Source organism: Crinia signifera, chromosome 4, assembly GCF_055691185.1.
Source record: "Crinia signifera chromosome 4, ASM5569118v1, whole genome shotgun sequence".
NCBI classification, from domain to species: domain Eukaryota; kingdom Metazoa; phylum Chordata; class Amphibia; order Anura; family Myobatrachidae; genus Crinia; species Crinia signifera.
In genome coordinates, this window is record NC_139220.1 from 285,059,211 (window position 1) to 285,085,932 (window position 26,722).

A 26,722-nucleotide genomic window follows, 5' to 3' on the forward strand; every position below is an offset into this window, starting at 1 on the left:
GGTGCCCCCCCTGTCATTTTATCCTGGATCCGCTTATGCACATGGGGCAGGGCTCAGCTGCGGCACGTTATCAGGAGGCAGGGTATCTGGGAGCTGACAGCGCTGCCTCATCCATACTGTGAATGGGACCCAGGGTGGCCTTTCACATTGCACCTCGACCTGGGTTCGTGACGTAATGACCCGGCGATAACCCGGGATGAGAGTGCGGTCTGAAAAAGGTATAACAGGGAGCACTGGAAGAAAGAACAATGATAGGAATGAACATAAAAATAAGACCCTGCCCATAAGATGCTACATGAGAGCAGGGTTAAAGTGGGCAGGAAAGTGTGTATGGGGGTGGGGGGGGGGGTGGGTGGTGGTGATGTGGAATAGTTTAACCTCCACCTTGGCCCTGCAAAGTGACTCATTATAGTTTGCCTAAAATCCTACCACTAGCCCTGGCACTGCCTAATGGGGATGCAAGGGTGGTAATTAGGTGGCATATGGAAATTAATTCCCCCACCTCTCCAGAACCTCTTTAAGCCCTGCATAAGAGAATGGATGAAGAGATGGACAGTGAACAGGGATGAAGAGATGGTCGAGGACAGGGTAACAGTAGACAAAATCAAATAAAAAATTTTTTATGTATACAAATTTGTTAGGACCTCAGTAAATAGCCATCAATGTCCTTCGAAATACAGTTTACCAGTAATTTTGAGGATGGTTTATTATTATTAGCATTTATTTATATGGCACCACAAGGGTTCCGCAGCGCCTGACAATACATAGATGAGCAAAGAACAAAACAAGAAAATTGACAGTACAAATGCAAATTAGGACAAGTACATGGTAAATAAAAGACAGCTGCAGCAGCGGACACTGATGCAATTACAGTATAAAAGTGGCATAACAGATATATTCTGATGGAATAAAAAGCATGGTCCAAATATTGGCCCTTATTCTGATCTAAGCGGTAACGGCCGCTTGCGGCCGTTCCGCCGATGTTTTCGCTCTGCGCATGTGCAAAGGGCACTCTGCGCATGTGCAGGCGAAATCGCCGCACAATTTTTTTTACCGCCGCAAAGGGGGTGGATAGGGGCGTGAGGGGCTACTTAGCCTCATTTCCCTATGCATACGCCCCGCGTTTCATGGGCGTTCCCATGCAAACGCGGGGCGTACGCATGGTAATGAGGCTGTGACGCATGTGTTGGGGGCGGGCAGCTGACATCGCCGGATGTCAGCTGCCCGCCCCCATACATGCTTTCACACAGACAAGTGTCCGTGAGGTCTATGGTTGCGGGAGCTGGTGGAGCGTGCGGCCCTGCCTTCGATGGTCGGCGACCATCGAATGCAGGGGGCTGCTCCAAGATGGTGGAGGCGTATCCCCCGCCATTTTCATGCGGACCGCCACATGTCCGCGTACGGACGGCCGTGGCGATCCGTATGGAAGGCGGGGATTCGCCTGCACGGTCGGAGCCGCATATGCGGCTCCGGCCGCACCAAGCAGAATAAGGGCCATTGTCCAAAGATGAGGAAGTTATTGCCTGTGGTAGAGTGGAAAGCTTTTGATAGAAAGGTGACATTTGAAGCTAGGGAGATTGGGTAGAAGGTCTGACTTGGTAAGGAAATGAGTTGTGGAGGTGGAGTTGAGCATGAGAGATCAGAGGGGCAATAGATGCGGTAACTATTGTACAGTAAAAGCAGCAATTATTACAAGAAATCAGGTGGGGGACATAGTGATTAAGTACTTTGTGAGTATCTGGATTTTGAACTGGATTCTATGGGGGATAGGAGGACAATTGAGCTGGGGGGCAGTGGAGGCAAACAAACACAGAATGGTTAATAAGGAAAGTAGGGAAAGGCAGTAAGTAGAGGCCAAAGTATAGTAGATTACAGCAATCCAGGTGGGAGATGATGAGTATAGAGAACAGTATTTTAGCTGGAATCAGGGGTGACAAAGGGCTTCATTGTGGAGAGGAATACTAGAATGAGAGATATTTTGAACATATGGCTGTGGAGGACAGGGAGGAATCCAGCATGGCGCCCAGGAGGTGGACTTGGGGGATGTTCAGAAGAGTGTTGATATCGATAGAAAAAGAGAAAGGCCCTAGAATGTGGAAGTGGATTAGTTCAGTTTTGGCCATGCTAATTTGAGTGAAGCAAAAAGCAACTCGATAAAGGTTTGAGGAAGACCGGTTATGTGATGATAGGTAAATCAACAGCGTACATGTTATATCGGAGCCCAATGAGTTTTTTTCAAGAGAGGTGGTATAAAGGGAGAAAAGGAGAAGACCAAGTACAGATTTTTGGGAGACACCAACAAGCTGAAGAAAATGGAGGAGGTGAAAAAAAGTTATGGTTACAGAGGTAAGAGGTGAACCATGCAAATACTAATTGAAGTAGACCAATGGAACAGAGAAACTGTGGAAGAACCTGGTGGTTGACACTATTAATGTTAGGTATCGGGTGTGACCCCGCAGCCGGGACTGCTGTTCAGGACAGCCACGGCAAAACCCTATACTGACTCTGTTGTATCCCCCAGGCTGGGTGACTGACTCCTGCAGGTGTTCTAGGCTTCGCCTGTAGCCGTCACATTTGGAAGGGCGAGTTAAGCCCGCCCTAACTCCGGTACAGCCAGGTGTTAGGTACGGACAAGGAGCCGGGGAACCCCCCAGGGTACGGTCAACAGGAAAAACTAACTAAGGGACCTAACTGAAATTTAACCAAACGGCGACTTGCCGGACACCATAAAACAATACAACGAAAGCAACACACAATAAAGGGGAACCAAGGTAGGGGATGCCCCGTGGGAACGGGAGGCAGCAAGGAAGTGCCTGCTAGGCCCCAGAATGAAAAGAGACTAGCCTGACCGGCTGTAAATGAAATAACAAGGCAGGAATAAATAAACAAGGGAAATATAGAGGAACAAAAATGAACCCCTGCTGGTGCAACTCACGGAACCAGGAGAACCGACGGTACAGTGTTCCACTGGGAAGAATCACAGGGAGCACAGACAGGAACGAGCTGAGGCAGGTAGATAGAATCAGCAGGACCTATCACCGGCGGGGACTGCTGGGCTGGCTCCCTTAAATGATCCTCAGGGACCAATAAGGATGGGGAGTCCTGCCCCACCTACATTAATTGCCCCCTCCAGACACCTGTGGTCCGTCTGTTATTTGGCCGAATAGAGGCCACCCTATCACTCTGCCCGGCGGCGTCATCCGTTGCTAAGCTACTTTTTAGGGCCAAATCCCAGGATCCCACCCTAGGTCCTGTATGGTTCCTGTTTTTACCCATAACCAGGATTTTATGGCCTTTATTATAATGGATTACTTTGTTAACTTTAGCATTGCCCTGGCTGGCACTCTGTAATCAGAGCGATTGTGTATATAATCATGATTGTGTAGGCTTCGCCACAAAAACACCACATGCTTTCATAGCTGTATGGAGAGACAATCAAGAGTCTCAGGATGGTCAATACTACATGTTCTGTTTAATGTAGTTGTAGAATTATAAATTTCAGCACATTGGGGTTTATTTTGGTTCACTCTTTCTGACAAGTTCCTTCGTGCACTGCAGGGGGACAGATGTAAAATGTGCAGAGAGAATTAGATTTGGGTGGGGTTTTTCTTCAAAGTAAGATCTATATTGCAGTGTAAAAATAAAGCAGTCAGTATTTTCCTTGCACCTTGCACAGAAACAAAATAATGCCCCTTTCAGACCGCACTTTTTACCCTTTATTTTGCCGTTTTTTTACCGTTTTAAAATGGTAATTTGTGAAGTCTGAAAGGTGTAGAGTGAATTTACAGGTTCTATTGAACTGGTATTTCTAAACGGTAATAAAGCAGGGGGGTGTGGTATAGGGGTATAGGGGTCCGACAGTCGGGATCCCGACAGTCATTATCCCGATGGCTGGACCCAGATAGCATGGTGAGCGCAACTAAGCCCCTTGCGGGCTCGCTGCGCTCGCCACACTGCCACGCGAGCCACCTATTCTATTCTCCCTCTTGGGTGTCGTGGACGCCCACGAGGGAAAATAGCAGGTAGCCGTCGGGAAACCGGCTGTCTGTGTTTTGACAGTCGGGATCCCGACGTCGGGTGAATTCCTGTCGGGATCCCGACTGTCGGGACCCCATCCGGCACCTACCTGTTTCAGACCCATTTTTTTTTCATCCACTGTTTTCTATGGGTTAAAACGGGTTCAGAGTTGTGAAGGAACAAAAACTGCACTGAAATACCGTTTAAAGACATGCGGTGTGAAAGGAGTTTTAGCTGGCAGACCCTTTTTTAGAAACGTTTTAAAATACCTGGTCAAAGCCAGTGTTGCGGTCTGAAAGCGGCATAACTCACCCAAATCAAATTCTCTCTGCACATTTTACATCTGCACCCCTGCAGTGCACATGGTTTTGTCCAGAAGGAGTTTGGCAGAAAGAGTGAACCAAAATAACCCCCATTGTAAGAAGGCCGGTCCAATACATGAAAAATATACATCATATAAACGTTTTCCACTGATTTATGCTAATTTCATCTAATTTCTATTGTATATCACCTGTGTAGGTATTAGACTGTCACTAGCTAGAGTACCTCTCTCTGTGTAGATATGGATGGCGGATGACTGCCTGACAGTTGGATACCGACGGTCAGTATACCGACATCGGAATCCTGACTTTTCAACTGTCCGACAGTCAGGATCCTGACTGACAGGGGATATTCTTCCCCCCAGGGGTCCATGATCCCCACAGAGGCAGAATAGAACCTTTGACAAGGGGCTTTTTTGTGCTCGCCTCCATGACTGCTTACTGGCGGTCTGGATTCCAGTGTCGGTATACTGACCGTCGGAATCCTGACCAATGGAGACTCATACCGCACCCGTAGATATGATGAGGTATTAGATTGTCTTGTTATATCTCGTTTTGTGTAGATGTGACCAGGTGTCAGAAAGTCTCTGGTTTTATCTCTCTGTGTAGAGACCAGGGGCGAAATGTAATAGGATGCAATTTTTTCAGACAGCTAACAAGAAAACAGAATGTAGGCTATGGAGACGCCTACAACCAATCAGGGCTGACTTCCTCCAGAGCATAGCCCTGATTGCTTTAGATGAGACCCAGTGATGGACATATTTGGGATTCCTGTGACACATGCCACTTTGATTTCCTTAGGGGTCGGGAGAGGAGCTAGTTATGCGTCTCCTTTTGTCTGGGGGTAAGGCACACAAATGTGTTTGTTTTTTTTAACCCTGGACCCTCTACAGGAGAAGTGGACTGATCCAGCATGGGAACCAGGCATAGCGAGTATAGTGTGAGTGAGTGTGTGCATCTATGGGAATAAAGTTGTACTTTTCATGGTGTTGTCATAGGGGGCTCGCATACTGTCTATTCCCTGCTATACAGCCCCCCCCCCCCCCACACACACACACACACCTCTGCTTATCATTATTATTATTATTTTATTTGTAAGGCGCTACAAGTGCTTCGCAGCGCCGAACAAGGAACAGTACAGGGAGACAAAGCTTGGCATAGCATAAATAACAAAAATAGATTACAAATAAAGAGCGCCACATATCAATACACATTACAGCTTAAATAGAAGTAGTGAGGACTCAATTAACATACAAATGGAGCCGCTGCCGTCCATGCAGGGGCTGGCGATTCTATTGCCAACCCCTGCCAGCGGCTGGCTCTCGCCAGGGGCGCGCACACACGAGAGGCTTGCGCGCACCCCATGGCTACGGTGCTTTCACCATCGCCCGCCGCCTCCCCTATACCTGCCCGTCTCCCTGAAGTGGAGATGGGTAGGGACCTGCAGCGGCGTGGTCCAGAAACTGGGACACGCGTGCGTGCGAGACGCACACGCGTCCCAGTCAGATGGAGCGCTTCTGTGCCAGCGATCGCCAGCGCAGGCATGCTGGCGATCCCCGGGCAAGGACCAGGGGTGCTCCATCTGTACAACTAAAGGCTTGAGGCCAATGATGGAGATGAGTATGCGGACGAAGATGGTCACTGAATGTTTGAGTACAGGAGAGCTGTGAGTGAAATGTGAAGAGAAGTGGGCTTTGACAACAGGAGGGAAGAGGGCCCTGCTCGGAGGAGCTTACAATCTAGTAGGAAGGGGAAACAAATAGATTACAAGAGGTGCAAGTTAGTGGGTGGAGGCTAGATAGCAGGATGTAAACAGGCAAGGGGTCGGAGAACTAGTTTATGCAGTGGAAGGGTATGCTTTGATGAATAGGTGAGTTTTCAGTGCCCGTTTGAAGCTTTGCAAGGTCAGGGAGAGTCTAATGGAGCGAGAGAGTGTGTTCCACTGAAGGGGTGCATCACGGGCAAAGTCCTATACTCTAGCGTGGGAAGCAGTGATCAGGATGGAGGAGAGACGACAGTCGTCAGCCGACCGTAGAGGGCGGGAGGGTGTATGAATGAAGATGAGGTTAGAGATATATGGAGCAATGGAATTAGAGATGGCCCTGTATGTGAGTGTGAGGTGTTTGTAGAGGAGTCTGTAGGGGAATAGGAGCCAGTGCAGATTTTTTGAATGGGAGTGGCAGAATTAGAGCGGCGGGAGAGCCTGGTTGCAGAGTTGCAAAAGCCTGGCTACAGAGTTGAGGAGAGATTGGAGAGGAGCCAGTTGGGATCAAGCAAGGCCGGTGAGGAGAGCATTGCAGTAGTCGAGCCATGAGATGACCAGTGAGTGGATGATAAGCTTAGTTGCACTCTGTGAGAGAAAAGGCCTGATGCGAGCAATGTTGCGTAACTGGAACTGGCAAGAATGGACTAGGGCAGTGGTTCCCAAACTTTGTGCCTAGGCTCCCTGGGGTGCCTCGGGACACTTGCAGGGGTGCCTCGGGCTGGTCGTCCAGGACCAATTCAAATTATTTATGACCAATTATTTCTGGACAAAACCAGTGCTGGTGGCTGCCAATCATAAAATGTGTACAATCAGAACCAAATCCTGCCCTTTACCACATAACTGAACCTAAGAAGCACATATAAACACAATCTACTTAATTTGATATATATATATATTTTTGGGGGCCTAGGGGTGCCGTGGAAAAATTCTGATACTCTAGGGTGCTGTGATTAGAAAAAGACTGGGAACCCCTGGGCTAGGGTTTGGATGGGGGGGGTGCAAAGAGTCGAGAGTGAGACCCAGGCAGCGGAGATGGGGAACGGGGGTGATGATGGTGTTGTTAAAAGTGATAGAGATATTAGTAGGGGGCATAGCTCTGGGTGGGGGAAAGATAATAAGTTTGGTTTTGTCCATATTCAGCTTCAGAAATCGCTCAGACATTCAGGAGGAGATGGCAGAGAGGCAGTTGGAAACCTGAGAGAGAACAGTGGGGGACAGTTCAGAAGAGGAGAGGTAGATTTGGGTGTCATCAGCATAGAGGAAGCCAAAGGATGACAGATAGAGGGTGTCATCAGCATTGGAAGCCAAAGGAGTTAATGAGTGCACTCAGAGAAGAGGTGTACAGGGAGAACAGAAGGGGGCCAAGGACGGAACCCTGAGGGACCCCGTCAGGAAGTATGGAAGGTGGTGAGGTGGAGCCAGAGGCAGAGACTGAGAAGGAACTGTTGGAGAGGTAAGAGGAAAACCAGTTGAAGATCGTGCCAGAGAGGCCAATGTTTTGGAGTGTGTGGAGGAGGAGATGGTGATCCACAGTGTCAAAGGCAGCAGAGAGGTCCAAAAGGATAAGCAGGGAGAAGTGACCCCTGGATTTGGCTTACAGCAGGTCATAGGTGACTTTCACTAGGGCAGTCTCAGTGGAGTGAAGTGGGCAAAAGACAGATTGAAGGGGATCAAGGATGGAGTGGTCGCTGGTGAGACACCTGTAAACCAGCTGTTCAAGTATTTTAGAGGCAAATGGGAGAAGAGAGGGCGGTAACTTGTGGGAGATAAAGGTTCCAGGTTTGTTTTTTTAAGAATAGGTGAGACCAGAGCATGTTTGAAGGGTGAGGGAAAGATGCCAGTAGAAAGGGATAGGTGAAAGAGGTGAGCAAGGTGGGAGCAGCCAGTGGGGGAGAGGGAACTGAGGAGACGGGAGTGGAGAGGGTCCAAGGGACAGGTAGAGGGGGGAGAGGATGAGATGGGGGGGGGGGGGGATTGGGGTGGGTGAGCAGCAGAGGGGGTGTGGGAGGAGATATCATGTCGGATTATCTCATTCAGGCAGGTGCTGGCAGTAGATTCGCCAGCCCCCACCAGCCGCCGGAAGGGGATGCGCGCGCATGTGGCGCACACGCCCATCCCCTTCAACCGGAGCTCCCCCCAGGTCCCCGCTGCCGTCCCCCATCTCTCGGCCCTTCCCCCCTAACCCTGCCCGTCTCCCTGAAGCGGGCCTTTAGGGTGTAGTGCAGTGGTTCTCAACTTCGGTCCTCAAGTACCCCTAAAATGCACATTTTCCAGGTCTCCACATAGAATCACAAGTGAAATAATTAGCTCCACCTGTGGATCTTTTAAAATGTGTCAGTGTTTTGTGCACCTGTCGTGACCTGAAAAATGTGCACTGTTGAGGGTACTTGGGGACCGAGGTTGAGAACCACTGGCATAGTGTACTAAAGGAAAAGTGTTTAGAAAATGGTTTTGCCCATACTTTTTGTATATACTAATCCCCTCAATCCGGGGCTTCAATATGTGGTAGGAAATACCTGTTGCTTCTTTCCTCATTCTTCCCTACATCCCAGTGGGTCTCCCAATGCTGAAACATAGAAGTGCATTGATGCCAATGGACAGATCTTACCGGGACAGCTGTCCTTTGCTTTATATTTGCATATGTAAGTACATATGTGACTAGTATAGATGTGGTTAGTCACAGGATGTATACCAATGCAGAAACGATGCTTAGTACATCCCACCCTGATGGAGATGTGTCAAAACATGGCAAAAGATAAACAACTGCACCAACCAATCAGATGTAATTTTACAGACACAGGGCCAGATGCACTAAGATTCAAAAAGTGACACAATGGAGAGTGATAAACAACCAACCAATCAGCTCCTACCTGACATTTTTCACACAGCCTGTGACATGAAAGTTAGGATATGATTGGCTGGTTGTTTATCACTCACCATTTGATCACTTTTGAAGCTTAGTGCATTTGGCCCTCTATATGAAAAAATGATGCTGACAGGTTGCTACTTTACAGACTGCCTGCAGTAAAACGTACTTGTGGCTAGATGTGGCCCGGTGTCATGCTGTCTATGGTTATATTTTCCTGCCAGTGCCATCCATAAAAGCAGTGTACTATTGTATACCTCTGTGCAGAAAGTAGTCCCGAATCCCCAGCCAGGCTGCTCTGTCCTGTCTCTGCTTCCACAGTTGTGTGTCTTCTTGCGTGGCGCAGAGGTAATTGGCTCTTAGGATCCTCTCACTGATTGGCTGTTGCTCCTGCTAATCAGGAAAGGGGCGGGCTCTCATCATGCATCCCATCATGTGTGCAGTCTCCTGTTGCAGTCAGTCAGTTTAGTTAAGACAGCAGTGCACACTGTAAGGTAAATTAATAATTGTGTATACAGGATGTGCTGCAGGCAGCTGCTGCACACAGGGAGGGACTGATACTTTTATGCATTTTATTTGTAATTCACATGTTTTTTGTAACTTTCAGGTATATATACAATGCTCTATGTGCAGGAAAACGTGAGTATTTATCTAAATGAAGTAGTAAGAGGAGCAATATGGTCTTTTGTATTCCTGAAACAATGTGTCACCAATGTCAACACTGCTGTTTAATTACTAAGAAAGTATACAGACGGGAAACACATGACAACCAATCTATTGCTTTCTTTATTACACTGGCTCTATGAACAATACTTATTGATTTATATAGGGTAATGGATATTTTCAGTTTATTAACACTGAATGGGTATATACATTAAAGCAGGGGTGCAGAACCTGGGTGTGGTACAGGGGTCCGACAGTCATTAGCCCGACGTCGGGGTCCTGACTGTCCGGACTCAGACAGCATGGTGAGCGCAACTAAGTCCCTTGCGGGCTCGCTGCGCTCACCACGCTGCGGGCACGGTGGCTCGCTACGCTCGTCACCTATTCTGTTCTCCCTCTATGGGGGTCGTGGACCCACACCAGGGAAAATAGCAGGCTGCCGTCGGGAACCCGGCTCTTTGACAGTCGGGATACTGACGTCGGGTAAATGCCTGTCGGGATCCTGACTGTCCGGACAGCTTCCGGCACCCGTGGAACCTTTAGCCCTCCAGCAGTTGTCGCACTTTTTGTCGATTTTTTTTACACCAAATGTAAAAAACAAAACACTTTATTTTAAAAGTTCACCTTCCACTTCTCCATAAAAAGATAGCGATTGCTACTCGGTGAATCATGGCGAAAAAAACCTTCAAATGTATTCGCCATCTGGTCATTGAATAGGGTGATTCACCGTTTTAGTCAAAAATTCGCCAAACAGCACAAATTCGCCATAAAAACATGGCGAATCAGGCTCATTGAATACCGCCCATTGTCTACAGGGCTGTCCCGACCATTACGCCGAGTACGTGGCTAAGTAAGACACCATAGTGAGGAGGATGCCAGGCAGCCATGGAGATGAATGTTAGCTGTGAGCCAATCGAACCTCATACCTGCAGCCAATCAGCAGTGGTTTGGCCAGCGCCACATTTCAAATGCTGCCAGTGCTGCACTATTTCTGCCGGTGCCCTCCTCGCTGTGGTTATGACAATTGGCATACTCTGCCCAGGCTGTGACACGCACCTGTGTCTCTCCATTAGTTTAAGCCAAGGGAATTGACACACTGGCCGCAGCTTGCGGGAGAACATCAGAGTTGCCAGCATGGGGTAGGTGGAGGAGCAGCAGTAGTGGTCTCCAGATCAGGATAGAAGCAACACCTGCAGAGTTACAGCACATCTCTCCCTGTGTAAGTACAGCGCTGCCCACAATCACCTCAGTCCCTGCAGCCTGCATTAATCATCTGCACTCCCAACTTGCATGCCTGCTCTCTCCATTTACCCTGCACTAGTCAGAATTTGTGCCCCCCTCCTCTTACCCACCCTGCATTAATGCCCCCTCTTGCTCACCCTGCATGAATGCCCCCCTCTTGCTCACCCTGCATTAATGCTCACACTTCCGGCGTTAATGCCTCCTCTTACCCACCCTGCATTAATGACCCCCTCTTACTCACCCTGCATTAATGACCCCCTCTTACTCACCCTGCATTAATGCCCCCTCTTGCTCACCCTGCATTAATGCCCCCTCTTACTCACACTTCCTGCGTTAATGCCCCCTCTTACTCACCCTGCGTTAATGCCTCCTCTTACTCACCCTGCGTTAATGCCTCCTCTTACTCACCCTGCATTAATGCCCCCTCTTACCCACCCTGCAATAATGACCCCTCTTGCTCACCCCAAATTATCTGGTGATGTCAGCTGCCCGGCACCGACATCACAGCCCAATTACCATGGGAATACCCCCTTCTCACACAGACACACACTTATGGATTTAATACCCCCTTCTCACTGACACACACAGCTTTAATACCCCCTCCTATCCCCTGACCTGCATCAATGGTGCTCCTCTCACAGACCCTGCATGAATATCCCACCGTTTACTCACCCACCTTTTAACATCTGTAGATAAATACCCCATTCCACTCACCCACCCTGCAATTATACCCTCCTCCTACTATCACCCTCTTAGCAATAATATCTCCCCTTTCTCTGAATTGTCTAACACCTCAAGTATTCCCAAAAGTTCACATTTTCCAGGTCACCCAGCGGTTGTGGAATATTAGATCTACACTGTCTAGGTCTATTGTCATATGGTCGACAGGGTCTAAAGATCGACAAAATGTTGTCAGGGTCCAAAGGTCGACAGGGTCCAAAGGTCGACAGCCAAAAGGTAGACAGGGTTTAAAGGTTGACAGACAATAGGTCAACAGGGTCAAAAGGTCGACATGAGTGTCATTTTTCTGGTGTATATGTCGACATAGGTCAACATGTACACTGTCTTAAGCCCCGTACACACGGGGGAGATATATTGTTCAGTTTCTCCTTTTCATCAGCGACCAGAGATGGTCCCTGATGAAAAAGAAACTGCCGGGGGAAGCCCGGCAGTGGAAATCAGCTGGTCGCAGGAGCATGTTCCTGCGACCAGCGATCACTACAGGGATAAAATGGGAGCGCGCACCCAGCGATATATCGCCGGTGCACACTCCCATCGCCGGCAATATGGTCGCTCAGCGACCATATTTCCCGCGATATTACACAAAATCGCCCCCGTGTGTACGCACCTTAAGTGTACCACGTCCCCTCACATGTCTCGCTACCTCGCTGAAGACATGCACTGTTTGGATTCCTGAGGACCACTGGTCTAATGCATACCTCCACACGTGATCCTGTCCAGGAGGGACAGATTACTGTATTCCTGGACTTTCCAATTTATAATTGTCATCACCTGTGTTTAACCACCTTTCTTATCCGTTAACCCAGTGGTTCCCAAACTGTGTGCCTAGGCACCCTGGGGTGCCTCAGGACACTTGCAGGGGTGCCTTGGGTTGGTGGACCAAGATCCATTCATATTATTTATGGGCAATGTACCAGGCAAAACCAGGGCTGGTGGCTGCCAATCATAATATCTGTGGACAAACAGGAGCAAATCCTGTCCCTCACCAGATAAGTGTGACATATAAACACAATGCACTTAATTTAATATTTTTTTCCTGAATTTATCAATAAGAAGCATTTGGCCTAGGGGTGCCTTGAAAATATTTTGATGCTCTAGGGTGCCGTGATTCAGAAAAGTTTGGGAACCACTGCATTAACCTGTTTAATCATAAATTAAGAGGAAAGTCCAGGAGTAGAGCATTGTGTTGGGAGGTAGCCTAAAGGTGTCCATACACTGTGTGATGAACTCCGTGCTTTTAGTACTAGATTGCATTGTATCTAGTACAAAAAGCATACAATGTGCTACAGCTCCGTGCTTTTTGTACTAGATATGATGCAATCTAGTACTAAATGTATGGGCTGCACAGACTTTCTGTGCTGTGCATTGTGATGTGCGCTGGAGCGCACATCGCATCGCACCCGAGAAACGCACCGTGTATGGGCACCTTTAGGCCTTCTTTCTCATGTTATTTTATTTACATTAACCATCAATACTACACTCTATCTGCTTTTCTATTTTCACTTTGTCTGCTACACTCCATGCCCTGGCACCTTTCCATAAAAAGCAGATAACCCAGCACTCCTCCTATGGTAAAATTATTGTTTGCTCTGGTGCTCTCCTTCATTATGGATTACCATAAATATAGAGGAAATGTTAGGTGGCACATGAGACTTTGCTAAGCTTTATTTTTTTTAATTCAAGTTCCCAAGTGCTCATCGTCATCCCTGGTGATGGACAGCTGCTCGAAATATGTTGGAAAATTCAGTTGAAATAATTAACCCTTAACAAAAATTTTTGAGTGCTTCCTCACACTAATATATATATATAGAGAGAGAGAGAGAGTGTAGATGCAAAGAAGCGGCACTCACGAGTCTTTGTTGAAGGAAAACCAGTAGACTTTATTCCTCTATAAAGTTATTCTGTTTTCCTTCAACAAAGACTCATGAGTGCCGCTTCTTTGCATATATAAATATAGAAAAGATACCGGCACTTTAAGCACTTTTTGTTTTCCGTCCCAATCACTAATTGGATGGCCCATGTAACCAGTCCACCTCACACCCAGCGGCTATATCTCTGCATAATATTTTAAGCAGTTTTCTGAACCAAATAATGCCACACCAACATTGTAACTCTCCCCCTCACTGTGGAAATTGTGGGAGAACAAATTCTATGTTTGCTTACCAAAAAAAAAAAAAAAATAGTTTTGGGCCACCCTTGATTGTCTACCATCTATACCATAACCAAAGTTTAACACCTGCCATTTGCATTACATTCATTAAGGATGCCTCTCGGAGTTAATGGGAGTAAATGACAAAGAGCAATTCCTCACAAATCCAGGAAAATGGACATAAACATTCAGGGAAATTATTTAAATCAAACAGATACAACTACAGTACTGTGTCTACACGACGTTGTCCGTTTCCAGATTTTCGGAGTAAATGACAAATTACATTTGCTCCCATCCAGTACCAGATTTTTATTCCATCCAACCAGCTAGTTGGATGGTTGGATGAAAGTTGGTCTGATGTGTGGCCAGCTTTAGCTGGGTACACACACAGATTTTTCTGTCCAATCTGTCTGGTGGGAACAAAAATCTGGTAATTCATTGGTGAATATGACAATAAAACATTTGCTCCTCAATCCATTGGATCTAAAGTCCATACACACTAGAAGATTATCTTTCCAGTCTGGCTGGTTGGAATGAAAATCTGGAAATTTTGGGGAGCAAATGACAATTGACCATTTGCTCCTAAACATGGAAACAGACACAAATTGATCCTACAGACAAATTGGTCAATTTAAGGCCCATACACGCAGCGAGTGGCGGGAGAATAGAAAAAAAAATCCTATTCAAAAGACTGGGCGGCTGCTGATTGGCTGAGCTCTCAACCAATCAGTGGCCGCCCAGTCTTTTGAATAGGATGTTTCCTATTCTCCCGCTTGCCGCTACCCCGGACTCTGCTCTCAGCTCCCCGTGGCAAACGGGAGAATAGGAAACATCCTATTCAAAAGACTGGGTGTCCGCTGATTGGCTGAGAGCTCCTCCAGAATCGGGTGAAATCGGGCCTAAATCGCGTAGTGTTAGGAATGCCTGCTCATCTCTCTAATTGTAAAGTCGTCCCTAAGAAAACAGCAGCAGAACACTCTGCCTTAGGTAAATGCAATCTATTTATATAAGTGGAACAATATTTGGCAACATACTCTGCCATGTGGGAACCTTTCCAGTTTGTTAGTTGTCTCACAGCACTCGAGAAGGTTGAAAACTTGCAGGGACGGATTATTTCCCCAGTTCCAGCAGATACTCTCCAGGATTTGGGATTGAAAAATGCCCAATCCAGGGATTGGCCTCCCTAATTAAAAAAAATAATGCAGAATGTGTCATAGGACCATTATAAGGTGCTCCCACTCTGCACCCAGGAGCCGCAGTGCTGACCTGTCATATCCCGGGATGTTGCTGCTGCTGCCGCCGGTGTGAGGCTACTGTTGTTCAGAATGAGCCACGGTTAGTCCATGACCGCAGGTGACCTCTCCGGATCTCTCTACCAAGAGCTGCTGCAGGGATGGAGGAGGCAGCTGCTGCCCGCAGGATGGATGCTGCAGTGGGCAAGCTCTGTGTTCCGGGTGAATCCTGGAAGATGGTGCTGCTTGCAAAGTGGGCTATACACTGCTCTGAGGGGTGCGGCCGGGTGCTGGCATGACAGCAGAAGCACTCCCGGGCAGTGTCTGAGCGGGTGCTCAGACGCTGCCCGACATTAGACTGCGCATGCACTGTCTAATCCTAGAATCCTTACGCGTCCGCTCGCCACGCTTCGGGCTCGGTGGCTCGCCACACTATATAAAATGAACTCCATGCCGACGTGGATAGTGGGGGTATGAAAAGGTCGGAGGATGTGTACCGCCGCCCCTCGCTGCGCTCGCCACGCTTCGGGTTGGCGTTCATAGTGTGGTGGCGTTAACAATGGGGGGGGGGCATTTAACATACTTATTACCCATCAGGGTGGGGATACAATTAAAAATCGGGTCTGCCTGGGCATTTAACATTGAAATCGCGTTGCGTCGCATCGCATGCCATTATAATGGCATGCGATGCGACGCAATATTAAAATTGTACACTCTTCCCGGGAAAAGCCTTAAATCGGGTCCATCGCATACCTTAAAAAGGCATTTAGCCTTGGGGTTTAACAGGCCAAAAGTTAAAGGGGCATACACACAGTGAGATATTGGCTAGTGGATATTCTCCCCATACTTGCGTGGATTTACTCCGAGTACTCCAGTTTCCTCCCATATTCCAAAAATATACTGGTAGGTTAATTGGCTCCTAACAAAAACTAACTCTAGAATGTCTGTGAGTGTGTGTGCATGTGGTAGGGAATATAGATTGTGTAAAGGGGGGGTTGTATGCAAGAAGCATACAGAAAAGGACAAATGTGCCTTTTTGGGCGCACTCTTTGTTCAATAATTTGATATGATTAATTCATTAAAACATAACTTTTATTGGCTTCTTATTCTAAAAAGTTGGGAGCATTATTCATTTCTTGGTCATTTGATACATTGTCATTGACCGTCAATCAGAAAAAAGGGGGGGGGGGTCACATACAACATTTAGACAAGACATCAACAGACATTTGAAGACATGCTAGACTTCTAGCTGGTCCTCATATGTAGCCATCTAATTTATATGGCCTTTCAAAATAATCAGGTTATAAATTTTCTGTTTATGGTTAATTATTAGAATTTTTATAAATTTGTTTTTGAAAAAAGTTTTTTAATCAAATTGCCTCAGCAAAAATAGCAGTGGTTTGCTCAGCCACACACGCTTAGCCAAACTCTCGTGCTCTTCAATTGTGGGATCCTAGGACTATTGTGACTCTTACTTAGAAGAAGAAGGTAACCCTGTCCAGCGGATGGACCTGAGAGAGGTATATATAATCACCCGTGAAAAATACTCCGACAACCGGTGGCTCCTAAGCACCTGCTGTTCAATCACCCGTCTAAGTTACCACCCAGTTTGTTCGCCAGGAGTCTCCTCTCTGGCTACTAGACCGGCCCCTTGTGGGTGCTGCTGATATCAGGCCTAGAGTGGGGTATATAGGTAACTTATTGGACTTAGTGTTGAATGAGAGTGCCTGGTTGGTTGTACCTTGGGAGTTATGGTAAAGAACACTTCTGCTTTCCAATACAGCTCCGTGAGTCACCCTGGTGCTTTTCAGTATTGCAGGGAGACACAACGGGCTGGATGGATGAGAGAGTGTTATGGAATAGGTGAGTGAGTGACAGTTTGTCAGTTTTAACCATAAATTGGCACTTCTGCTTTCAGAGATCTGCAAGCATCGAATCTCTGATGAGAGAGTCACAATTAGATGGACATCCTACCGACATGAATATAGAAAATTTTAAGTAAGGTGGAAAAAGAGCCGGAAGATGAAAGGGTTACATATACACCCAGCATGGAATGCTGAACTGTAATTACGCCTGGATTTCAATTAGAATATAAGATCATATATCCTGGATATCCAGGTGTATGCCTGCTTGAGTCCAAACCTATCAGTGGCCTATATGCAATAGGACCTCACCCCCATAAGCGCCTAAGGGTTAAATCTTATGTAAGCAGAACAGGGGGTTGTATCACAATATATTGCAGCGCCTGGATTTTATCTACAGTGAATCTTTATGCACAATTGTTCTGTTATACAGACATTACCACATGGTATAGTAGATATGGTGCTGACCACTCCTACTAGGGCCCATAGGTGCACCCCATGGACTTATCCCGTGATTATGCACACTCGTGTATCATGCACTGATATTCACTGTACCCACACCAATTAAATCTTTTAAAGAGCCGATTGCTCTATTTGTCTGCAAGTGATTATAGTGAATCTTTGAATAAAATTTCAATCACTGATATCTTTATACTGTGGTTTGTAAACTGCCCCCTGGGGTCTTATCCCATAATTAAGCACACATATATCTCCTGCATTTATATCCACTGTAACCACACAAATTAAACATATGAAAAGATAATAGCTCTTTTTTTATCCACAAGTGATTATAATAAATCTTTCAACACGATATAATTCACTGATATTTCAATCACTGATATCTTTATACTGTGGTTTGTAAACTGCCCCCTGGGGTCTTATCCCGTAATTAAGCACACATATATCTCCTGCACTTATATCCACTATAACCACACAAATTAAACATATGAAGAGATAATTGCTCTTTTTTATCCACAAGTGATTACAATAAATCTTTCAACACGATATAATTCACTGATATCTTTCAATCTACATATTGTTACAATACCTAATGGTTATACATGTATAATTCTGTTTACTCTGGAATCAGCAGTATCAACACAAGATGAAAATATTTGGAGCTAACTGCTCACAAACACTTAGAAGAAGACGCTGCAGGAAGAATTAAACATGACTAAAGACACTTAATTTATATGGGCTCCATAAGAAGCTATAGTGTCAATGAGGTTTGGACAATTATCCAAAAATCCAAGCTGTAGTATGCAAAGACAATTCGTGCATGTACTCCCATAAATTGCATCAGACAGTGTAATTTAAACACATAGGCACTCCACTGGTTACTGTTGTTATAGTGGATAGTTTGTAGCAGCGTGGGGCAACAAAGTAATGAAAGGAGCTGTGAGCTCCCACCGAGTGTGACTCTGTGGAGTCAGGTGCGCGCAGGCTCAGCTGAGCTGCGGCAGAGAATACCTGACAGCGTCCGCGTGTAGTTCCCCAGCCGGGGACAGCAGTTCTGGATGCGGCGGCTGAATGTCGGCGTGTGCTCTAACTATGTGCTGAGCAGGAGATGGACCAGGCGTGTGTGGCTGGCGGTGGCGGGTACGCGTTTCGCCCGTTGGCTTCCTCAGTCCGCCATGGCGGACTGAGGAAGCCAACGGGCGAAACGCGTACCCGCCACCGCCAGCCACACACGCCTGGTCCATCTCCTGCTCAGCACATAGTTAGAGCACACGCCGACATTCAGCCGCCGCATCCAGAACTGCTGTCCCCGGCTGGGGAACTACACGCGGACGCTGTCAGGTATTCTCTGCCGCAGCTCAGCTGAGCCTGCGCGCACCTGACTCCACAGAGTCACACTCGGTGGGAGCTCACAGCTCCTTTCATTACTTTGTTGCCCCACGCTGCTACAAACTATCCACTATAACAACAGTAACCAGTGGAGTGCCTATGTGTTTAAATTACACTGTCTGATGCAATTTATGGGAGTACATGCACGAATTGTCTTTGCATACTACAGCTTGGATTTTTGGATAATTGTCCAAACCTCATTGACACTATAGCTTCTTATGGAGCCCATATAAATTAAGTGTCTTTAGTCATGTTTAATTCTTCCTGCAGCGTCTTCTTCTAAGTGTTTGTGAGCAGTTAGCTCCAAATATTTTCATCTTGTGTTGATACTGCTGATTCCAGAGTAAACAGAATTATACATGTATAACCATTAGGTATTGTAACAATATGTAGATTGAAAGATATCAGTGAATTATATCGTGTTGAAAGATTTATTGTAATCACTTGTGGATAAAAAAGAGCAATTATCTCTTCATATGTTTAATTTGTGTGGTTATAGTGGATATAAGTGCAGGAGATATATGTGTGCTTAATTACGGGATAAGACCCCAGGGGGCAGTTTACAAACCACAGTATAAAGATATCAGTGATTGAAATATCAGTGAATTATATCGTGTTGAAAGATTTATTATAATCACTTGTGGATAAAAAAAGAGCTATTATCTTTTCATATGTTTAATTTGTGTGGTTACAGTGGATATAAATGCAGGAGATATATGTGTGCTTAATTATGGGATAAGACCCCAGGGGGCAGTTTACAAACCACAGTATAAAGATATCAGTGATTGAAATTTTATTCAAAGATTCACTATAATCACTTGCAGACAAATAGAGCAATCGGCTCTTTAAAAGATTTAATTGGTGTGGGTACAGTGAATATCAGTGCATGATACACGAGTGTGCATAATCACGGGATAAGTCCATGGGGTGCACCTATGGGCCCTAGTAGGAGTGGTCAGCACCATATCTACTATACCATGTGGTAATGTCTGTATAACAGAACAATTGTGCATAAAGATTCACTGTAGATAAAATCCAGGCGCTGCAATATATTGTGATACAACCCCCTGTTCTGCTTACATAAGATTTAACCCTTAGGCGCTTATGGGGGTGAGGTCCTATTGCATATAGGCCACTGATAGGTTTGGACTCAAGCAGGCATACACCTGGATATCCAGGATATATGATCTTATATTCTAATTGAAATCCAGGCGTAATTACAGTTCAGCATTCCATGCTGGGTGTATATGTAACCCTTTCATCTTCCGGCTCTTTTTCCACCTTACTTAAAATTTTCTATATTCATGTCGGTAGGATGTCCATCTAATTGTGACTCTCTCATCAGAGATTCGATGCTTGCAGATCTCTGAAAGCAGAAGTGCCAATTTATGGTTAAAACTGACAAACTGTCACTCACTCACCTATTCCATAACACTCTCTCATCCATCCAGCCCGTTGTGTCTCCCTGCAATACTGAAAAGCACCAGGGTGACTCACGGAGCTGTATTGGAAAGCAGAAGTGTTCTTTACCATAACTCCCAAGGTACAACCAACCAGGCACTCTCATTCAACACTAAGTCCAATAAGTTACCTATATACCCCACTCTAGGCCTGATATCAGCAGCACCCACAAGGGGCCGGTCTAGTAGCCAGAGAGGAGACTCCTGGCGAACAAACTGGGTGGTAACTTAGACGGGTGATTGAACAGCAGGTGCTTAGGAGCCACCGGTTGTCGGAGTATTTTTCACGGGTGATTATATATACCTCTCTCAGGTCCATCCGCTGGACAGGGTTACCTTCTTCTTCTAAGTAAGAGTCACAATAGTCCTAGGATCCCACAATTGAAGAGCACGAGAGTTTGGCTAAGCGTGTGTGGCTGAGCAAACCACTGCTATTTTTGCTGAGGCAATTTGATTAAAAAACTTTTTTCAAAAACAAATTTATAAAAATTCTAATAATTAACCATAAACAGAAAATTTATAACCTGATTATTTTGAAAGGCCATATAAATTAGATGGCTACATATGAGGACCAGCTAGAAGTCTAGCATGTCTTCAAATGTCTGTTGATGTCTTGTCTAAATGTTGTATGTGACCCCCCCCCCCTTTTTTCTGATTGACGGTCAATGACAATGTATCAAATGACCAAGAAATGAATAATGCTCCCAACTTTTTAGAATAAGAAGCCAATAAAAGTTATGTTTTAATGAATTAATCATATCAAATTATTGAACAAAGAGTGCGCCCAAAAAGGCACATTTGTCCTTTTCTGTATGCTTCTTGCATACAACCCCCCCTTTACACAGTTGCAAATACTGATGTGTTGGGCGCACCACCAATCCAAGACTACCACCATATAATTGAGTAGTCCAATATATTGGTCAAACTAATGGTTCTAGTAAAATAGATCAAATATGTATTAAGTCTGTGCGGATCCATACCTCTTCTTTGTTGCACAGGGAATATAGATTGTAAGCTCCACTGGGGCAGGGACTGATGTGAATGTTCCAATATACAAGCTGTTAATAAATTAATATACTGTATAGTCAAAATTGGGTACTTATGTATTATCTGGGCGCCCGATTTTTTCATTGCATGCCACTACTTAAGGCATGCGATTTTTCATTGTAAAGACCAGATTTTTAATTGGATAGTCAACCATGGGTGATTTCATACCCCCACTATCAAACTACGCATGGAGTTGATTTTATATAGTGTGGCGTGCGCAGCGAGGGGACGCGGATGACTTTACATGTTTTCTGCGTCCGCTCGCCGCGCTTCGGGCTCGGTGGCTCGCTGCGCTCGCCACACTATATAAAATCAACTCCATGCGTAGTTGGATAGTGGGGGTATGAAATCGCCCATGGGTGACTATACAATGAAAAATCGCATCGCATGAATTGTATGCCACTATATTGCATGCGATGCGATGATAAAAATCGGGCGCCCAGATACTACATAAGTACCCAAAATTGTTAGCCAAGATCTCACCGTGTGTATGCACCTTAACGCACCCAAAGTATCGCATGCAGCCTCACATGCGATACCTCAGCAACTCCCCAACGGAGGAACCGCTGTGCTCACTTGCGGCTATATCGCATGTGATCACATTCACTGCACTGGGATACAATTTATCCTTGGTGCTGCAGTGACAATCTGTGGATCCGATCTGATGCGTACAGGACCACACATCGGATTGGAATCATAAGTAAACGATTTGACAATTTTCACACAATTTATCGTCTCGATGTGTATGCCCCTTATCTCTATTCTTATCCTTTCACATCATACGTTTAATGTACTAAAGAAAAATATGGGAAAACCCGTTTTCTGGGTTTGTACCGCATTTTACTAAAGCCACTTCCAGCGGGGCTTCGCTGCGGAGGGTTACACCAGCTGTAGCTGACATTACTCCATAGGAGCCTATAGCTCCTCTCCGCATCGCTGCTATGTGAGGGATCAGACACGGATTCCTTCCAGTATGCCCAGGGCTGTCAGTATCTCTGCGTCACAGACCCTAAATGAGGGTTGCTGTGATTCGCAGATTTTTCCAGCATGCCCGGCCCCCTCCTCAAGGATTTGCAAATCAGGGGGTGGGACTTGATGACGTTTACATCAGGCCCCGCCCCCGAAGTGCTGATGACAGTCTCCTCTCCAGGCTTCTCCCAGAGAGGAGACTTTAAAAGTAGGCAAGTATGCCCTAAAGTCCAGGCAGCGGCGAGGATCGCAAAAGTCAGCTCTGATCGGGAGAGCAGCCTTTGCGTCGCTCCTCGCATATGTCAGTATATGAGCATCGTAATGATGGGCGGTGGGATGTACCGCCAGTGCTTGGTATACCCTGTCCCACGTCTTTTAGTGTGTGCTCACCTTTAGCAGTGCTTAAGTGATCTCACACTTTTACTGCAGGAAAGGAGATTACAGTGATGACTGTGTGAAAGTGCGTGAGTGCACAAGCGCTTGCATTATGCCTCAGCAGGCTAGAGGAAAAGTGAAACTATAAGGTTAGTCTTTGCATTGGGCAGACAGCTTCTGTGTGCACAGGAAGTAAGATGGTAAGCTAAATGTTTACGTTTCATTTACAGTTTGCACTACAATTAGCATTTATTTTGCAGCATTGTGAAATAACGTAGTTGTTGTGTATACCTGTATTAAATAATATTACTTTTTCTTGTTATGAAGGGCAGTTCATGCTCTTCTTTTACCATGCGTAAATGTTTGATTAATGTTAGTATATTATAATCCATGTTCATTTCAGTTTCAGTATGACTGCAGCCCAGGTTGACGAGCCAGATATTTTCAGGACAACTACTGTGTAACGTTTATCAGTATCTTTAGTACATACCGTACCTGACAACCCTCCTGCAATGGCCGGGAGGCTCCTGAAAATGTTGTGCCCCTCCCAGCCCCTTGAAAAGGTGGGTAAGTCCTACGCAATCCCCCTCAGCCTTGACTTCCCTCAGCGGAGTGTGCCATGGGGACCAGATGATGATATTCCTGCTGAATCGCCCAATTGTGGCTCTGCCCCTCACTGTACAATTCCTGTAAAATCAGCATAGTTCAGGGGGGCGTGTCAAGGTGGCGCCATTGTGAGTGCAACCCTGGTTTAGTAGGGGTCTGGATGTTTACAATAGTCAGCATTGTACATTGTGCTCATTGTAGGTTTGAGGCTCTATTACATCATCTTCTATAGCAAGCATTACATTAATTCAATATAGTGCCTGAGAAATATATTTGTTTATGTTTTTATTAGAAAAGCTCTGCTAGTTATCCATGCATGCTTAAATAAATGTATCACTGTAAAACAGTTTTAGGAACGCGGGACCAGCTCTGTTCCCTGCATCCCTGACATCCCCCACCCTCCCTGTTCCCTGGGGGGGGGGGATTGTCAGATATGCCTGGGGCATCTAGACGACTTGCAGCGGCACTGGAGGGAGCACAGCAGGGAGCACAGCAGTGCTGCGGATTGATCGCTGCCGGCTGGCGAGGGGCCAAGAGTACCGCGTCGGCGCATGCCCCCCAATAGTCCAGTGCCCATGTCGCATGACCCTCTAGCTCCCCCCTAGTTATGGCTTTGTACAGGGAATGTAGAAACACTTAGAAGGGGTATGGGTCATAGGGTCGACAGAACAGTGTCCCCTTGAATGGCTCACCATCCTTCGGCACTATTATATTCTCCCTCTATGCCAACTGGAATGATAAAGTATGAACAAGTCGGTTAAAAAAAACAAAAAAACTCATGTCAACCTTTTCCCATGTGGACCTATTGAACTTGTCAACCTAATGCACGTCAACCTTTTTGCTGTCAACCTTTTCCATGTCGACCATTCAACCAAACTCAGGAGCTCACAGGAACTATTGATGGCCCAGCAAAGAATTCTGGGCCCCAAATTAAATTGCTAGCTTTTGGGTGCAAATCATGCTGACAAATGAATAACTAATTACCTAGGGCCCTTATTCTTGTTCACTTGCAAAGGCAAATTCCTTCTCAAATGGACAAAAGCATGTGCACTTGCACTGCAGGGGGGGGCAGATGTAACTTGTGCAGAGAGAATTAGATTTGGGTGAGTCATTTTGTTTCTGTGCAGGGTAAATACTGACTGCTTTATTTTAACACTGCAATATAGATCTCACTTTGAAGTAAAACCCCACCCAAATCTAATTCTCTCTGCACAAGTTACATCTGCCCCACCTGCAGTGCACATGGTTTTGTCCATTTGAAAAGGAATTTGCCTTTGTGAGTGAACCAGAATAATGGCCTAGATAAGTAGAAGTAGTACGGGCTGCACATACTTTTTGTGCGATGTAATATGCGCTTGTGTATGAGCACCATTACATATAATGTACTACTTTGTGAGGTGGATTCAAGGCGCCTTTGAGGTCATTTCTTGGACACTGGATTGGGCAGGCACAAGCGGACTGCCGGCAGAAGAATCCGGAACCACAGAACTGGTGGCATACATGTTTGACCACAGTCTAGGCAGGCAGAAGCATAGACAAATAAACTATGCACCCAGGTGTGGCCAGACAGAACCTTGCACCTAGATGTGGGCAGAAAGAACCGCTTAAACCTCTGTCACGGTGTTGGAAACCTTTTGGACCAACGACAAGGTGATGGACACCCCTTAGACTTCTGGAAAGGCATCGGACTTCTCGGATCTTTGGCAGGGTGTCTCGTGGATTAGTGGCCAGCACAAAGACACTCAGATTAGTTGCTGACACTTTGGTTGGCACTTAGTGGTCACCAAGGCAGCATCCAGGCATATGGCTTGGAGCGGAACCCTAGAAGCCCCCCCCCCCCCTTCAGGGGCTGGAACCGCAGAACCCCTTGAAGACGCAAGACACCCAAAACCCCCTCCTAGGACAGAAAACTCAGATACCGCTCCTCCTGTAGTAGCAAAATCAAAACCCTACAGAGGTGGAACTGTAACAGACATTTTTAGGCTGATAGTAGGTAGATTTTGAGTACCCCTTGTCCTGCGCTCTCTCAGGCTGCCTTTGGGTTGTCACTTAAGGTCTTCCTCAGACCTTGGAATATGGCAGAAATGGTTAGATGTGACAATTTTCAGGCGCCAGAGATTTTTAGGCTGAATTCAGACCAGCAAGCATGAGACTGTGCTACCGTTACCATAGCATTTTGTACAAATACAGAGAAATGGATTCCTAGAGAAGTCCGCTGTACTCCAGGAAGTTCTGCATTGTGAGAAGCCATGGTAACAGACGGTGATCTCCGTTGTTGTGCTGGGTCATCCCCTGATCAACATCACAGAATGTAATGAACATCAATGGATGTTGATTGAGGGAGGATACAGTGGCAGGGGAAGGTCACTTGGAAATGCAGATAAATTTGGGAAAGCAGAAACATTGAGAATCCAGAATATGTGCAAAAGTAAAAACGAGATAATTGCAAACTAATTCAGATTGCAGAGTGGTCACAGCCGGATAGCAAATACAAGTCCCGGATAACTGAATACACAATCAAAGGATGTAAACTGCTTAACGGCAGAAGTTCTATAGCTTTTCAGGTACAGAACATAAGTATTAAAGGGACCAGAACTATTGCATGAACCATTGATAACCCAGCAAAGAACCTGGCACCAGGCAGACTTAAATAACCAGATGTCAGGTGCAAACCATGCTGATGAATGAATCATTAATAACCTGACACCTGGTCACAAAATAGTCAGAAGAGCAGCACCTCTGGTAGGATCCAGAATTGCAGCTCACAATCAGGAGGCCTAGTGACACCCAGTGGTCGGGAAACACAGCAAACCAAATTCCTAACACACTCAGGGCCAGATGTACCAGCCAATCAGCTCATACCTGCCATGTCACAGGCTGTGTTTGAAAAATGATAGCTAGGAGCTGACTGGTTGGTGGTTTATCACTCTCCATTTTATCACTTTTCAAGCTTCACCTACAGTAAGTCTGCAGGAGAACAAAACAGAAGTCAAAGAACTAAAGGTGCATACACACGGGGCGATATATTGCTCAATGTCTTCTTTTCATCGGCGACCAGAGATGGTCGCTGATGAAAAGAAACCTCTGCCGGCGGAGCCCGACAGCGGAAATCAGCTGGTCGCAGGAGCAAGCTCCTGCGACCAGCAATTATAGCGGGGCTAAATCGCCGGGGCACACTCCCATCACTGGCATTACGGTCGCAAGCGACCATATTGCCAGCAATATCAGCCCATATCGCTGGCGTGTGTACACGGCTTAAGATACATTAACACATGGGGTATATTTAATTCCGTTTAGGTGAACTATGACTGTGAGCAGTCCCGATAGCTCGCCGTCATAGCTTGCGGTCAGTATTCAACTGACTATCCACCCCCCCCCCCCCCCCCCACCTTAGGGTGACCAACTCATCCCTTTAATTCAGGACACATATTAATTACTCAGGTTCTGTGGCTGGCTTTCACCTGGTTTTAAACTGCCACACCTCAAGACTCCATTTCACCTGGTTTTAAACTGCCACAGAACCTGTGTAATTAATATGTGTCCCGGATTAAAGGGATGAG

General features: G+C 46.2%; 1 protein-coding gene across 2 annotated transcripts in view; it reads right to left on the bottom strand.

Moving 5' to 3' along the window:
- PEBP4 (phosphatidylethanolamine binding protein 4) overlaps positions 1-9,336 on the bottom strand; it is a 57,062-nt gene extending 47,726 nt beyond the window's left edge. Inside the window, exon 1 of one of the 2 annotated variants that reach the window (XM_083184844.1) lies at positions 9,226-9,336. The gene's annotated coding sequence lies outside the window, so the exon portion shown is untranslated. Of the gene's footprint in view, positions 1-9,137 lie in introns of both variants that reach the window. The other variant, XM_083184845.1, reaches the window with a different exon arrangement.
- Positions 9,337-26,722: the final 17,386 nt, after the last annotated feature.